Source organism: Protopterus annectens, chromosome 2.part0 (genome assembly GCF_019279795.1).
Source record: "Protopterus annectens isolate FY-2018-M chromosome 2.part0, PAN1.0, whole genome shotgun sequence".
NCBI classification, from domain to species: Eukaryota; Metazoa; Chordata; order Ceratodontiformes; family Protopteridae; genus Protopterus; species Protopterus annectens.
Window position 1 is genome coordinate 961,298,894 of NC_056728.1, and position 17,386 is coordinate 961,316,279.

A 17,386-nucleotide genomic window follows, 5' to 3' on the forward strand; every position below is an offset into this window, starting at 1 on the left:
GTATGTCCATGTCTCACTTGACAGAACGTCACTGTTTGTCCTGTTCGCATGTACGTTGCCTGTGACACATTGCATATGACTTACCTGGCATTTGACCACGTGAGCAGTCATATATGCCAGCACTAACTAATCACAGGCACTACACCCTCACCTTCTGTACCTTGTTTCCCATTGGCCCTATGTGCTGTTAATCACCATGGCAATCACAATACTATGGTAGCATGTGCAAAGGTCACTTGTCAGTCACCTCTATGGTACAGTTGTGGAATATGTGAGTCATGTGGCAATGTCACAGCTGCCACATGTACACAGTCAACCCTCTCCCCTACCCATGAATGTACAACACATGTGTGAGATGCAACCACATGGCCAAACTGGGGACTAAGCACTCTGAACGCAGTACTGGCATAACCTGTCAGGTGGCATGAAATACTACAGTGACTACAATACCAGTCTGATGTAGACCTACACTGACAGCAATCCAAACACATGAACACACTGGGGCATTCTTGGAGCCTCAGAATAGCATCCTGCCTGAGCAGCAGACACCTCGGCAGCTGGCAAACAGGCATACGTTAAGCCGGAACACAGCACGTGCAACACATTGCACACAAATCCTGTGTGCCAAACAGTCACAGCCTGTACAGCTAGACAACACACCTGCTACAGTTGTGTTGGGTACCTTTATTGTCCGGTACAGTGAGGTCCCGCTCACCAGGCTGGACAAGGTGAAGGTCACAGTGATATGCCCATGGGGCACTATGGTCCACCACATAACACAAGCATACAGGTCAGTCAGAGGCATGGACACATATGACTCGGTCATTGTCCGTGCCACTATGGCTGACCTGTGATGTACCTCCCTGGACTACATGATAGGGAACATAGAAGGGCTCTCTGAGCATGTGGCACAGGCTGGTATGACCCTGACCTTGGTTGGCATCATATCCTCACCAAGAATGCTGAAGTATTACTGAATGCTGATGAATTACTGTAGCTACAACACCCTAACTGAAAGGTTCCTAGCATGTAGTCACTGCATTGCTATGGAACAACTTGTTACCACTCCCACAACAGGTGAAAACATGCAGCACCTGTTCATCAACATGTAGACTATATGCCCCAGACCAGATGTGTATCCCTCGCTGCTAGGATGATACCATATACAACTCACACTGTATATACACATACCACGTGTAGCAACCGCACAGAAAACCACAGTCATAATGTTATCCAGTGCAAATACCATGTATTCACATGTGGCAGGCGTCAGACATGGGAACTATTGAAGGTCACAGGTATATATGTGTATTTGGCACACACATACATCATATGTGTGCATTGTCATTACTGGTTTAATCAATGTCATGCATTACTGTGAACAACAACCCACACACATTGGCAATCTCTGTGACAAAAACACACGTGGCATTTGTGGAATTCAAAGCCATAACTAACTGTGCTATGACAGTAGAGAGAGACGCAGTAGCAGAGCATGCTATTTGCATTACTGGGAGATTTGCCCTCTTCTGCTGTACTTGTAGGGTGCTGACATCATTTTATTTTATTTTTTTATTTTACATTTGTTGACCGGGCTAGTCCAGCTGGATATATGTCCATTTTCAGTGGAGGCCCGGGGAGAAAAGCTCCACAAATTACAACAACATAAAAGGTCATGACAAAGACAATAACAGTTGTCTCTGTTTAGAGATTGGAATATGCAGCAGCTGGTGTGTTGTACTGGTTGCCAAAAGGGTCAGTTCTCTCACACATATAATTGCACACACCCTACTTCCACCCCCCTACACACACACACACACACACACTTGCCATTTTCAGGATTCAAACCCCTACCTAACTATGTTATGACACTAGTATGAGACGCAGAATTGCACACACACACTAACCCCCCCTCACCCAAACACTCACATTGAGCATTTGCAGGATTCAAACCCCTACCTATGTTATGATACTCGAGACGGACGCATTAGCAGAGCGCGCTATTCGCATTACTGGGAGGTTTCCCTTCTCCGGCTGTACTTATAGGGTGCTGGCATCATCAGCGTTTAGAAAGAGGAATGTGCATCATGTAGTGTGTTGTCCTAGTTGCCAAAAGGGACATTTCTCTCTCACAGAATTGCACACACACTAACCCCACTCGCCCACACACACACACACTCTGAGCATTTGCAGGATTCAAACCCCTACCTAACTATATTATGACACTTGAGGGAGACGCATTAGCAGAGTGCACTATCCAAATTACTGGGCATCTGTTCTGCACCTGCAGTATTTATAGGGTGCTGACATCATTATTTATACAGAGGTATGTACATCTATTATTACCTATCAGGTGGGGGATAGCATATATATGCATTTGCAGCCACCTACTTCAGGATCAGATATGCACATCAGCACTGGCAGGTTATGTTTTATACCATGCTTCGTGACCACAGGACCTGTAACACACAACACAACCAGTTCAGACCACCCCTCCCACATCCAGGACACACACTTTGCTTCCCTGGGAACAATGCCAAGATATGAAGGTGTTCACATACACCATTCCAGTTGTTAATGTCAGGTACAGGTATATTGTGTGTGGGAACTACTCAGGCCTCTACAACATTACCCTACAGCCACTACAATTTGTGTGTCCATGTGCTATGGCAGGACCACTCACCACAGCCACAAGGGGGAATACATATTGCACCTGACCATCTGCAACATGGGTACTCACTGTTCCACACCAGAGGTAGACCACAATTGTTGATATCTGACCATACCCACCTTTTCTTGGACATCCATATCCCATCCCCACCCCCAGACAAGGTTGTCACTGCAAACAAAGTGTATTTATCAAAAGCAGACTTTGCACTTGTGAGGACTGGGGTGAAAGACTTCAAAGGACCCATGCTGGGGGAGTATACAGGCCACTCTGCATAATCCTTGACAATTGCATTCTGAGCATGTGGAAGGTTTGCATTGATCATGCTATCCCAAATATACCCATGACTCCTCCACAACAGGACACCTGTCAGGTGTACACCAGCCATATATGAGCTGTCCAACAGATGGAGTGAGCTAATACATTGCAGAGCAGTAACCCACAGAGGGAGGACATCTCTGAACAGTACTGGCACGATACTTCAATCCCTCATAATGATCATGACAAAGTGTTGACAGTGAAATTGTCCAGACACTGCAGATAAGGCTCCCATCGGTCTGTTATTGACGCCCACTTACTGTTAGAGGTCCTCACCAACCCTCTTCCAACAAACACCAGCCACATGGATGTGGCATAGCAAATTCAACCCCTGGGATCTCCACTGTGTCCCTGCTTAATGGAGGCACAGCACACTAGCCTCAAACGGTGCCTTATGTGACCTACTTTACAGTGGCACAGTAGCCTACTGTACTGGGGAGGCAGACACCAAGCACACTCTGGCTAAGCTTTCATTCTCTAGGGCAAACAGCCTAGTATTGACCTCTACACCCATATGTTTAATTGTCAGATGCACAATATTTGTTGCTGATAGACTGTTTGCAGGTCTTTATTGCCATAGCATTCCCTGTTTCTATGAACAACTTGTGTATCTGTGGAAGATGTTTGAATATGAGAGGGATCCACTATATCACTTATGTCTCTGTAGTCATTTAACTGTGGGCACTGGGCAGATTGCTGTAATGTGGTTGGTTCCTGGAATAACACATACACATACCAGATATGTGTGGCCAACTGCTGCACTGAGATATGGCCTAAGTGTGTGAGCATGCCCAGTTCAGGCTTTCCATGGCATGTTGTCTGACATAGGTCTCATTTATCAAAGTGTGTGAGCATGCCCAGTGTGAGCTTTCCATATGTTGAAATCTGCAGTCCACCACATTTGTGGATGAGTGTAAACTTCAACAATATCTCACGTTTATGGTTGTGTGTTGGGTGTCATGTTGTGTACTTACTGGCCAACTGCTTTGTGTCTGAACACAACAGGGATTATACTGTGCCTGCAGGGTTTGCATGGGATACTTTGCATACAGTTGTCAACATCCTTTCATGCTGACCAAATACTGTAGTACCGTATAGTGTACTGGTTCAGTACTTTCACTGTGGTGGACAGTATCCTGGGCTTTAGTCCCATCACTGCTTTAAATTTTTATAGTGAGCACAACAGACTGGTTAGGGGCCAGTTGTGCACATATGACCATGTTGCATTATGTTCAGATATGGACTACTTAAACCAGGCTTGTCCAACATTGGTAGTGCATTCCACAACATAGGTGGACATTGGCAAACGCTAGCGATGTGCCCTAGGCCATTTCTAATGCTAGTCAGAGAGTGTGTTTGTCCTTCGACACACATTGTAACTGGAGTTTGCCAAGACATATGTCATGGTTAGTATACTGTGCCTCCGTCTACCCGTGACATAACAGTGATACCCAGGGTAAACCTACCATCTCCTATCCACTCATCAAGATTCCTCTTGAGGAGAGTCGATGAGTGACTCTCTGGCTAAACTGTACTGGGAGTTTACTCAAGAGTGGGGGTGGCTTCTGTGTTATTGATCAATCAGTACAGCATGTCCTATGTATATCAGTGCTGGGGTTCAGGTCTCTCATGTGCATAGCTCACTGCCATTCAGATTGTACAAGGTACAACATATTCATTGATTCCAGCTTGGACATGGCTTTATACATCAGGCACAGCTTGCCTCTGGGATGGCAGTATGGCACTGTGTGGAGCTGCAGTTTGTTTAATCAGGCAACACATGGCATCTGTTCGAGCTCTTTGATACACCTGGTGAGGTACTTTTGGGGTCTTTCCGGTTGATGGAGGTGTCTGCTGAGGTACATCCCACAGGGGCCATTGTACTTAATTGTGAGGCTGATGAAGGATGACTGCAGAGCCACAATGACCTCCCCTGATCTAGATCTGACTACCTTCATGATTAGGTGGGTATATGGTATGTTTCTGTAACCACTACAGCCACATGCTTGTCCAATGCAAGATATCTATCAACTTGTGTCCCCAGGTCTCTTATTACATCTTAAGTACTTAATGGGTTAACACCTATGTGGTAATTGGTGGGCACTTACTGTATATCCACAGGGGTTGACTATACACTTTTCTGCAATTAGCTTGCTGACATGGCTATGGCACCAGCTGTCTGTTTCTATGTGGCCCTTTTGTGGGATGCCTGTGTCAGCTGGAGGGTCAGATATGGTGGCCAGTTTGTAGTCCTCTGCAAACTTGTTCAGACACAGTCCTTCCATGTTGGCCTGTACCTATGGGACATATATACCAAACAAGGGAGGTCCCAGGACCGAGCCTTGTGGGATGCCAGTTGTATCTGGTTTGTAGTCTGACATGGCTGCAGCATTTCTGACCATGTCAGTTCTGTCCTTGGTCTGGTTTGCAACCCTCTACTGACATAGGGGTTTATATTTAAGCTGGTGAGCTTATCTATAATGAACACGTGGGGTATTGTATGGAAGCCTTTTGCAAGGTCCAGCTAGGCTGTGTGGACCACATTCCCCTCATCAATGGCCTTAATGACTGTTTCAAATGAGTCAGACATGTTTAAGGGGCAGGATCTGCACTTAAGAAAGCCACACTGGGTAGGGTCCAGTGTCAGTAGGTCCCCAATATCTTTATGTCTGAGGTACATGCTGATCCTTTCCATAGCTTTGCAGACCAAGCTTGTCAGGATTCTGGGGTGGTAGTTTGACATATTCATTCAGGCAACACCTTTGTGGAGAAGGACCACTGTTGTTGTACACTGCTCTTTGGCTACATACCCTGTGGTAAGGCTGACATTGAGCAGTAGTGTTATTTGGCGTTCCATTCTTCTTGGTGTCCATGTTGGACTCAGCCCAGGACACCATCTTGTACCATTGATGCTGTGTGTTTTGCTTTGTAGATGCTGGCTGTTACCTCAGCATCTGCAATGTCAGGGGGCCAGCACTCTGCTGGGATAGATATCTGGCATTTTGGGGGGGGGGGGGTTGCACTGCACCTGTCAGGTTGGATGTTGGCAATGTGTGTGTGTTTGGTATATTATTTGTAATATTTGAGTGATTCAGAGCATATCTGTGAATTCCCAACAAGGTTCCTACCATCAGTTAAGAAAGCCTTGCGATTATCCTTAGTGTCCTGTACAATTTGTATCTTCATAGGTTCATACTAGGCTATCTGCCCTAGGGCATTTATAAGCCTAGCCAGAGTGTGTGTGGCTTTCGCCACCCATTGCTATGTGAATATTATGGCCATTTAGGATTTACTTTACTGTGCCTCTGTCTGGACGTGACACAGTGAAGACCCTCAGTGTACATTCACGATCACCCATCCACTTGGCAAGATTCCTGTTGAAGAGAGTCAGTGAGGGGCTCTGCCTAACATGGAGTGGGATTTCATTCCAGGATGTAGGGAGCCTCTGGGTTATGTATCTGTCCCTCCAGCACATCCTATTTCATTATGTGTTGAGGTTGACATCTCTCGCTCTCACAGCTCTGATGCATTTGGGTTTTCTGGGGTGGAGCATGTCCATTAATCCTGTGTTGGACATGGCCTTGTACAACAGGCATACAACACCTCTGTGTAGGCAGTATGTGACTGCATACAGCTGGGGTGTCTACAGCCAGGCAGCATATGACATATATTTGAGACCCTTTATCCTCTTGGTGAGGTACCTTTGAGGTCTTTCTAACTGCTGCAGGTGTCGGGTAAGATACATCCCAAAAGACGCATTGTACTAAATTATGGGCCTGATAAGAGATCAGTATAGGGGCACAATGACCTCCGTTGACGTAGATGTGAATCCTTTCATGATAAGGTGGCCAATATAGAAGGTCTTCCTAGCCACGTTGGCAATGTGAGGATCACATGACAGGTTACTGTCCACTTGTGTCCCTAGGTCCCTGATTACTCCTTCCATACGTAATGTATTACCACCTATGTGGTAATTTGTGAGTACCTTGTTTGGTATTTGGTGAGACATTCATACTGTCCAGTGTCTTCAGGAAGGCTGAGTGGGGTTCCTGTGTGTGAGTGTGTGGTCTGTAGCATGCTACAGACTGTACAGCAGTTTTGCCTACGGTTAGTTGTACATGGGTGGTCTCCGATGCTTCGTGCATTGTCAGTTACCTGGATGTGTGGGTATCTTTGCTGAATATGGATACTCCCCCTCCTTTTATGGTTTGGTCCAGGTTTTGGGGCCATAACGCATGATATGTGGTATAACCTGGTAGCGTTGGTGTGCTTTCAGGAGCCTTGCTGCAGGTTTCTGTCACTGCATGGACATCGATGTTCCCCATACTGGGGAGGGCCTCGGGAGCATGCATGTTGAGGTTTAGACGTCTGGCATTGGGCAGCATTACCCTTATGTTTCTTTCCACTTATGTTTTCTAGGGAGGTGGGTTAGTCTTTTCAGCCTTGCCTACAAAAGGCTCTATGGAGGTGGCAAGAGCCTTAGCCAATATCCAGACACCCAGGGGTAACAGGTGCAAGCCATCCCTGGCAAAGCAGCGTGGCTTGTCAAGCATGACATCCCAAGCAGACAGACATTGGATCCCCTTGGAATGACACCAGTAATTGTGCCACTTGTTAAAGCTGATCATTCTGTATTTGTACTGTGGCATCATTCTTGGTGAGGGTAGGATGCTGCACAAGGTCAGTGTCATACCGGCCTGGACTACAGAGAGAGCTCATCTATGTCTCTTTTCATGTAGTCCGGGGAGGTATGTCTCAGGTCATTCACACCAGCATGGATAATGACTGCATCAGATTTGTACTTGCTTTTTGGTGACCTGCGTACTTGTGTTATGTGGCATATTGTAGCAGCCTACAGGCAGCTTACTGTACCCTTTCCCTTGTTCAGTCTGGTGAGTGGGACAGCAGTGTGTCTGACTATGGATTCACCTATTACAACTATATCAGGCATGTTGTTTCTTCTTCTGGCCTGTGACTGTTTGACACACCAGCTTTGTGTACTGTGTGTTGCATGTGCTATGTTTGGAGGTAGTGGTTGCTTGGGTGTCTGCTTTGGAGGCCTCTGTTGATGTGGTGTGTTTGTAATTAGGGCCTCTGGGAATGTTTTTGTGTGTTTATGTCTTTGGTTTGCAGTTGTGATAGGTCTATGTGAGACTGGGTTTGTGGTGTGTGTGGTTGCCTTCTCCTCCTGACTAGTTTTGACAGTACTGAGTTGAGAGCGCTCAGCCTCCGGTTTGGATAAATGGTTGCATCTCTCACATATATTTGTATTTCTTGGGGGGAGGAGAGGGTTGTCTGTGTACATGGGGCAGGTGTAACATTGCCTCAAGATTCACAGATTCAAATTGTTGTAGCTGGCCTTAGTGGATTGTATGAGTGGACATATTTTATTGCCATAATACTGATCAGAGATTACTTCCCTTTTTAGGTTTGCTCTATCATGTAGTAGCTTCCTCATTCTCTTGCATGGTTTGGTAATAGCTGGGGTCCACCATGCCAGATGCCTGCGTGTATGGCATTGTGTCTTGGTTTTATTTGGGATTGCATAATCCATGCATTCCTGGCAGTGTTCATGGAATGCCTGTATAACGGGTTCTGAGGTGTGGCCCATATTTTGCACATGCACAGGGCCTTTAATGGATTCCACATCAGTTTGGAGGAGTGCTACATTTGCTTTACACATGTTTTTCACTGTGGTTTTCTGGCCAGGGACTGTGGTCAGGATGTGTATATCCGGTGTGATTACTCTATGGTCTGATCTTACCAGTGAGGGACACACTTCTCATCTTGCCATCCAGAACCCATGTTGCTGATTATCACATCCAGTATGCTTACCCGTCTTGTGGGAGTGGTACGTTGTTCCTGAGCATTTTGGTTTATGGATTCTAGGAACCTTTGTCCTAGGGTGTTGGAGCTAGAATAATGCTCCCAGTCTATGTTTGGGTATTTTCAGTCACCCAATATAATGTGGTTTGGAGAGCTTGATATATTCATGTATTCCAACATAGGCCAAGTGCAGTTCCTGGTGTTAGGATGGTAGTCTGTAGCAGGCTATAAACTGGGAAGCAGTTTTAGCCACTGTTACTTGACCATGGCTAGTCCATGCTGCTTCTTGTTGTGGTACCAACATGGGGTGTGGTTATCCTTGACAATTATTGCTAGTCACCCTCCTTTTGTAGCTTGTTCCATGTTTTGGGGCTGTACAGCACAGTATGAGGTGTAACCTGGTAGTGTTAGGGTGCTGTTGTGAGCCTTGACCCAGTTTTCTGTTACAGAACAGATATCAACATTATCCATGCTGGGGGAGTTTAGACTGCATGCATCTTGCTGTTTAGACTTCTGGCATTGGGTAGCATTACATCTAAGTTTTTATCCCTTGTGATACCTATGGAGGTGGGTTTGTGTTTTGAGCCTTACCTATTCAAGGCATGCTGGGGGTAACAACAGCCTTTGCCAGTATCCATAAGGCCAGGACTGATAGGTGCACGCCACCCCTAGCAGGTGGAGCATCATGTAGTGCTCAGCATGTCATCCCAGACTGGCACACATTGGATCCCCTTTGACTAACAGCAATACTTCAGCCAATTATTGCAAATGATCATCTCATCTTCATATTGTGGCATCGTGCTTGGTGAGGGTAGGATGTTAGTCAGGGTCATCAAGTTTGCATATACTACATGGTGTTACATTGCTTAACACATGGCAATCATGCCTCAGGGGGTGCTGCAGGGCTGCCTATGTTGGATGCACATACTACACTCCCTGTACATGTTTGAAAGCAGGTTGTGTCAACTTAGGCGTCCCTTTTACTATATGTGTGAGTCGGAGAGAGGTATCATTTCCAGGGTCCCTACTAAGCCAGTGTATGTGCTATGCATTGCCACTTTGCCATGGCCAAGGCATACTGGGCACACCTCCTTTTGCCTACTGGGGCAGGCTCAGGTTGTTCCTCTTCCGAGTCACGCTCTGCCTGTGATTGACTTGGCAATGGTGGGGGGCTGTTTGGCCCAGTCCTATGGTGATCTTGCTGCAGCTGTTTTCGCAGAATCATATTATGTAGCATAGCCCTATGGTGATACTGCTGCAGATGTTTTCGCAGAATCATATTATGTAGCATAGCACATACCATGACAATTTGGGTACATGTAGTTGGTGAGTACTGCAAGGCTCTACCAGATGTATCCATGCACAGGAACCATGACTTGAGCAGCCCAAACACACGCTCAATTACATTTCATGTTTGTACGTGTGCCTCATTATGGCGTTGCTGTTCAGGTGTGTGTGCATTTCTGATGGGTGTCATCAGCCACGGCTCCAGTGCATATCCAGCATCCCCTACTAAGTGACCATGTGGGATGTCCCCACTGGCAAATGTCTGGTACAGCTGCGTCAGATGCCAGATATGGGAATCATGGTAGCTTCCAGGGCAGCCAGCACACACATTCATTATTATGCCCTGGGCATCACACACAACCTGGCAGTTGATGGAGGTGAAGCCCTTGTGGTTAATGTAGGCCCTACCCCGCTCACCGGCTGGTGCTTTGATGCGTATGTGCGTGCAGTCTATTGCACCCACTACCTCAGGGTATTCCGCTATTTGCTGGAAGAGACGCATATTGCTGGCCAATACCTCACGGGCATTGGGGAAATATACATGATCACCGACATGTGCTAACATGGCATCCAGGAACTGGTGCAGTACCCTGGAGGCTGATGCCTGTGATATCCCCATCATATCACCAGTTGGTCTCTGGAAGGTACCTGTTGCTAGTATTCTTAGGCCAACACATACCTTGGTTTCCACTGGGATGGGTTCCCCTCTGTTGGTTCTGTGTGAGGCGTGGCCTGCACAGCTCAACAATTTGCTGCAGGAGGTCTCTGTCCACTCTATAGTGCTCCACTATCTCCAGCTCATGTAACCCCTGGTAGGTGACCCTGGGCCTGTACACTCTTCTCCGTCTCCTCACTGTGGGTTGTCCGGCAGCATTTGCATTGTCACCACCCTCAGCAAGTCACCTATGCCTCCTTATGACAGCTATGGCAGCCCCTAGCATTTCTGCTCTGAGTGAAGCTTTTTCAGTTTTCACTTCTAATAGCTTACTCCTGTCTTGCAGTGTCTCTTGAGAGAAACATCTTGCACTGCTGCTTGCAGAGTTTGAAGTGCTGGGCTGGGCTAGTATTCTGCCTGTGTAATTGCCGGCTTCTAATTGTTTTCACCTGCTAGCTCCAGCAGTATCCCCTGCTAGCTTCCTACTATTTCTGTTGCTTCCTTCTTCCTTTCTGTTTCCTCAGGGGGGAGCAACGCGCATACCAGTGGAAACACGCTCACAGTGGCTTAAATGCACGCACACATGCTTACACAGTTTAGAATCTACTTATTTGGGTTAAAACGCGTGCACACCAGCGCAAACAGTCTTACAAGTCTGCCAACAGGCTCCCACATGCTCAGTCTGCCTTACACGCGTGCACACTGCCCTACTCGCACCTTCTGGCGCACACACGTGCGCATGCACGCCCAGCAAGAAACTTTGGTGTAAGTAACAGTGTACACCTTCCATTTCTTGACTTTCCCATGCTTATCTTGTGGCACTCCTCTTTCCATGATATGCGTCTGACATGCATCACGTAACACTGTCCTCAAACGAACTGCATTTCCTTCTGCCATTCCCCCCTGTGATGTCACCTCCACATCTCCTACTCTGTTCCTCCCCCTTATGTAACTCTCACACTACTCGGGATGTGCTCATTTGCTATGTGACAATGGGATTCAGTATCCTAACACTCATTTACATAAGATTGCCTACTAATGCTTAGTTACATGTCTTAGACTCAGCTTCCCCCCTTAGCAACCACTAAATGGTGGCCATGTTGTTTTTGGTCTGCTGGACCCTGCATTGTAAATCCATGTATTCCATAAAACCCACATTTGTGGGTTTATAACCTTCATTTTTATGTTTTATATAGCGCAGCCCGTTTGCACGGGGCTGCGCTGCGTTTAAACATCGCCGAAAAAAAAAATACTTTTTTCTCATATTTGTATCGGGGTACCTTGCCAATGGCCACATATTTGGCCATTGGCATGCTGCCTGACACATATGCACCCTTTATTTGGAGCTGACATGGCTCCATTGTGTTATTTGCAGAAACGTACTCAGTTGTCAACTGAGTACATTTCTGCAGCTAACACGACTCTTACACGGGCTGGTTTGAGCTTCGTGGATCGCTAATCTACCTCATTTGCATGCCTTTCGGCTGCAAGTGAGGTGATTAGCATATCCACGCCCAGTCCGTGTAAGAGACGTTTTAGCTGGTCTCTTACACGGAATTTCGGGCTGTTCCTGGATCGCGAGGGCTGCATGGAGTCTTACACTACTCTTAGACTCCGTGCAAGCCTTTGTGAATCCTGCCCAATATTTACACAATAGTGTGTTTCTCCAAGAAAAAGTACTTAAATAATATCCACAAAACTAAAAATGGGATTGTTTGGCTTAAAAACCATGAAAGTACAAAATTGCCAAAAACTGCTGGAGCCACGAATGTCGGAACCAATATTTTATTGAAAGCATACAAAAACCGCTAAAAACACAAACGCTTTGTACCAAAATTGTGTTTTCGTCTAAGCAAACCGACTTCATCAGATACTCTCCTTAAAACAAACCATCCTTTTATAAATTATACAAAGACGCCTAGTCCAATCAAAAACCAATTAATTAATTAAAAAATCATTGTTCTTTTCCTGTTTACATTCAGCAATGCATACTTTGAAAATTCTGTGCCCATTCCATCCATTAAATAACATCAATACCAACATCAAAAAACATTTTAAAACATTTGATATAAGATATGTAATAAATATATAAAAAACATATAAATTAATTTATACAAAAATCCATTTTTAATATTTAAAAGTTACTTTAAAAAAGAAGGAACCATTTGTATTGTATGTCCTGCCATCTGCTGGTAAAAATGAAAATTACATCTATTTATCTTACAAAATCCCTGCTTTCAATTTTAAAAGAGGTACAATAGAAATAAATTGGATTTTCTAGCCTAAGTACAAACAGCTGACTATATTAGGTGATCAACTTTTGGGTACATTTCCATGTGGCCACTGTTCATTTTGTAATCAGGTAAGCAAATTAAAGCAGTTCAGTAGTGCCAACACGAGTAGGGTGTATGACCTTAGGGTTTTTGGTAACTGTTCAAGCACTTGGGTTGTATATCTGGCCACATGTCAATGCTCGGCATTTTATGTTGGGCAAACATCACGTTCATTAAGAATTAGGATAGGTGAATATGGGAGTGATATTAAAAACAAAAAGAATACTAACGCCTTATACAGACACACCGTTAAACATCCAAAAGCCAAATTTATGTTCATTGTTATTGACAAAATCACTGGAGACAGGAGCAATATACAAGGCTGGCACAGTATCCTTAACCACAAAGAAAAATATTGGATTATTCATTTAGGGGCACTTTTTCCCCAGGACTTAATGACCATCAATAGAACCTAACACCCTGGTACACACCGAAAATAATTGATTAAGGATGGATTCATCCAGGTTAAATGAGTTTAGTGTGTTAGAATATTACCTAACACATTGCACTATTAGTGCATGCTACGCAATTCGATGTTACCATGGTGCATATATTTTTTAAACTTGTTGCTCTTACAAGATTAACATCATGTTAGGGTTTTTTTCATATGACATTCATTTTTTTGTGAGACTATTTAATTATTTTGTGCCTTTTTATATATCTGGTCAACAAAAAATTTTTTATATATATGGTCAACAACAATTATATTACTTATACTATGGATGTCAAAGGATTGATTATACGATGAATATATCCTTGTAATGTATGTTTGATTATTTACCTCTGTGGCTCATACCTACGTAACGGATACTTCGGTGAATATTGTATATAATTTGTTTATGCATAAATATGCACATATCGTGTTTTTATAGCATATTTACATATTCTTGCCTTAGCATATTCATAAATGGTAATTTAAATGTTACACACTATTTTGTATATATTTCTAATAATCTTTTGGAGTTATTTTGCCAAAGTAATTGTTCAATTATTTTCTTTTTTTACTTTATGCTTCTGATGCGTAAGCATATTATTTAAGTACTTTTTCTTGGAGAAACACACTATTGCGTAATTTGATTTAATCAGTCTAATATTATCTGCCTATCTGTATATAAATGTAACTTATACCTTAGCTATTATGTGGTTATAAATATTTTTCATATTATTTATGTTGAATTGGTGAACCTGTATTTTGTCATATACTTTAACATTAACTATGGGGCTGGACCATACCATTGTTAGTCATCGGTTGGTGACATGTATAAATATTCATGAGTTTATTAATTAAATTATATGCCAGTTTCACTGAAGAAGGCTGGCAAGCCGAAACCGGTTTGAAATTTAACCTATTTTTGTTTTGTGTTTATGTTCTAAGAAATAAAAGTATTTGACTGTTTATGCTGGCTTCTGGTGTTAACCATGTTATTCAAGCCAGGGGGTATATGTGCCTTAAATCTAAAAATCCATTGCAGTTCTATCCTCTCTGTGTGTAATTTTGTCAGTAGCAAATTTAAAAGTGAGTTAGATCTGTATTAAGAATATTTTTATTTAAGGCATTTGTTTGAACACTACTCCTAATGTCCGACATGTGTTGACCTGTTCTCTCTCTTAATATACATAGCAAGCTGCTCCAAGTGTGAAGCATCCTACATAGGCAAGACAAATAGAAAATTAAGTGTGTGTTGCGATTACCAAATGCTCTTAGTTCAAGAGCTGCATCTTTGACTGGATGTCTAACAAACTTGTCAGTATTAATGTACTTGCAAAAAGTGCAATCATTACATCTGTATATTCCTTGCTTATTAGTGTAAAAGTAAGATGTATTCTTGGTTGCTCTTTATAACAAAGAATGTTCTTTAAGTTACTAGCTCTTCTGTAACTAAAACTTGGTGAATCTGATACAATGTTTCTTATCTCCGGTATCTCAGTTAGTATAGACTGAGTATTTTTAATAGTGTTCTTTATGACTGGTGTATTTCTATCATGTGCAAGAGTGCATCTTAGCTTGATGTGGACAATTGTACATCTCTGTAGGTGGTTAGCAGAGGTGTATATTCTGTGGATCTCATCTATAATGTCTTGCTTAATTGTTTAACCTGTTGCTGACTATAACCTCTCTGTATGAATTCTGAAGCAGTCCTTTCAAGTTGCTGTTTTATTAGTGAATAATTTTTATTTAATTTAGCTAGCATAACAAGTTGATTTTTAGCAATGTTCGGATAGATATGTGATGGGTGAAAGCTGGTTCTATGTGGTCCTACCTTCATTACAAACAGTAACCCATCCCACCCTTCAACCTATAACATCACCACACCTATACTTCCTCCTACAACTTCTCACAACTATCCCTCCTACTCAGCTAATATATACAAGCACACCATACCTATACTCACTGCATGCACACTCCTTGCATACATCACATCTTACCAAACCTCCGCCATCCCTGCACTCAACCACTACCACTGTACCACCACACACACCACCACTCATATCCTACCTCTACTCTACTACTCTCTCATCAGGTCAACAACCTTCCCAATACAACCTCTATATAGACTACAGACCACAATACCTAAACTAAAAACAACCCCACAACCTGACATAACCCTACCACCATACCTATTGCCCACAGAACACAATCAAAAAACTTCCCTTATAAGCAAGCATATACAGAAATTGATAAAACTAATAATCTCATCCATATCCAACCTAGCTCTCAGTGGAGCCATCCATCCTAATCCTGGTCCCTCTATCTCCAACCCCTCCCCTCATAATCAGACTATAAACCACATCTCCCAAATCACAGCCAATAGAAAGCCAACCGACCTCCTTCTGATAAGCCTAAATATTATAAGTATATGGAACAAGGTGCATGAATTCCATGCCACCATAGACTTCTACTCCCCTGATGTAGTGATCCTTACAGAAACATGGTTAAAACCACACATTACTGGTTACAATATACTAAGAGTAGACAGACTAAACAAAAAAGGAGGTGGTATAGCTATAATATTTAAGCAGCATCTAGACATCCAGATCTTAAAGTTAGCAGCTCCCCAAATAGATAAGGAAGAAATAATATATACCAACCTTAAAATAAACCATAATAAAACCCTAAACATAATAGGTTGCTACTTCCCACCTGGCCACAACATCCCTCCACTTGAAAACCTCCTCAGCTGGACTACCCACCACCTACCCCAAGAAACTTTAATTCTAGGAGACTTCCACACTGACTGGCAATCCTGCTCTAGCAACCACCCAACCCATCATGTAAATCTTCATGGCTTCTCCCAACTAGTGCAGTCACCTACTAGGATAAATAACTCCAACAAACACACTACCCTTGATTGGATACTAGTCAATAAGAGCCCCAAGTCATATATAGCAGGCTGCTTATCTGACAGTCTCAGTGATCACTCCCCAACCTTCTTACTAAGAAAACACCTTTATAAAGCAAAACCCATCATCTACCGTCAAATATGCAAAAAAACTAACTTCAACCCTCTCTCATTCAGCTCATTCCTAAAAGACTGCAACTGGCGACCTCTAAAATACCTCAAACTAGATGATGCGGTTGACTACTTTAATAAAACATTCCTAAGCATCCTTAATTACCACGCCCCCATAAGACATTCCCGAACTAGAGCCCAACAATCCCCATGGCTACAAAAAAAACGAAGCCTGAAATGAAAAACAGGGATAAAGCGTGGGACAACTGGTGCAAAACCAAAACCCCCTCTACTAGGACAAAAATTCCTAGAACTATGCAATAGAACCAAAAAGCTTATAAAACAGGACAAAATCCAGTACTACCAGTCTGCCCTTACATCCTCCCAACATAACCCCAAACAATTCTGGTCCTCAATAAACTCCATCGTCCACCCAGGTAAAGTGAATACACCCACTCCTAACTTAACTCACTCCTCCGAAAATATTGCTACCTCTTTCAACAATCACTTCACAGAAACCGCACCATCACTAGCTAGACAACACAACCCCCCCTCATAAACCCACACCATCAACTAGAACTAACAATCTCCCAACTAGCTTCTCTTTCTCTCCTGTTCCTACCTCCAAAATAAAACAACTACTAACTAAACTTAAAATCAACAGATTAGCAGCAGACAACCTCCCAGGTGAATACATTCAACTTGCAGCTGACACTCTAGCCTACCTCGTATCACTCTTAACAGATCTCTGTCAGAAAGTTATGTTCCTACACTATGGAAAGTCTCACACACAATTCCCCTACACAAAGGAGGCCCCTCCACAGATCTAACCAATTACCGCCCCATA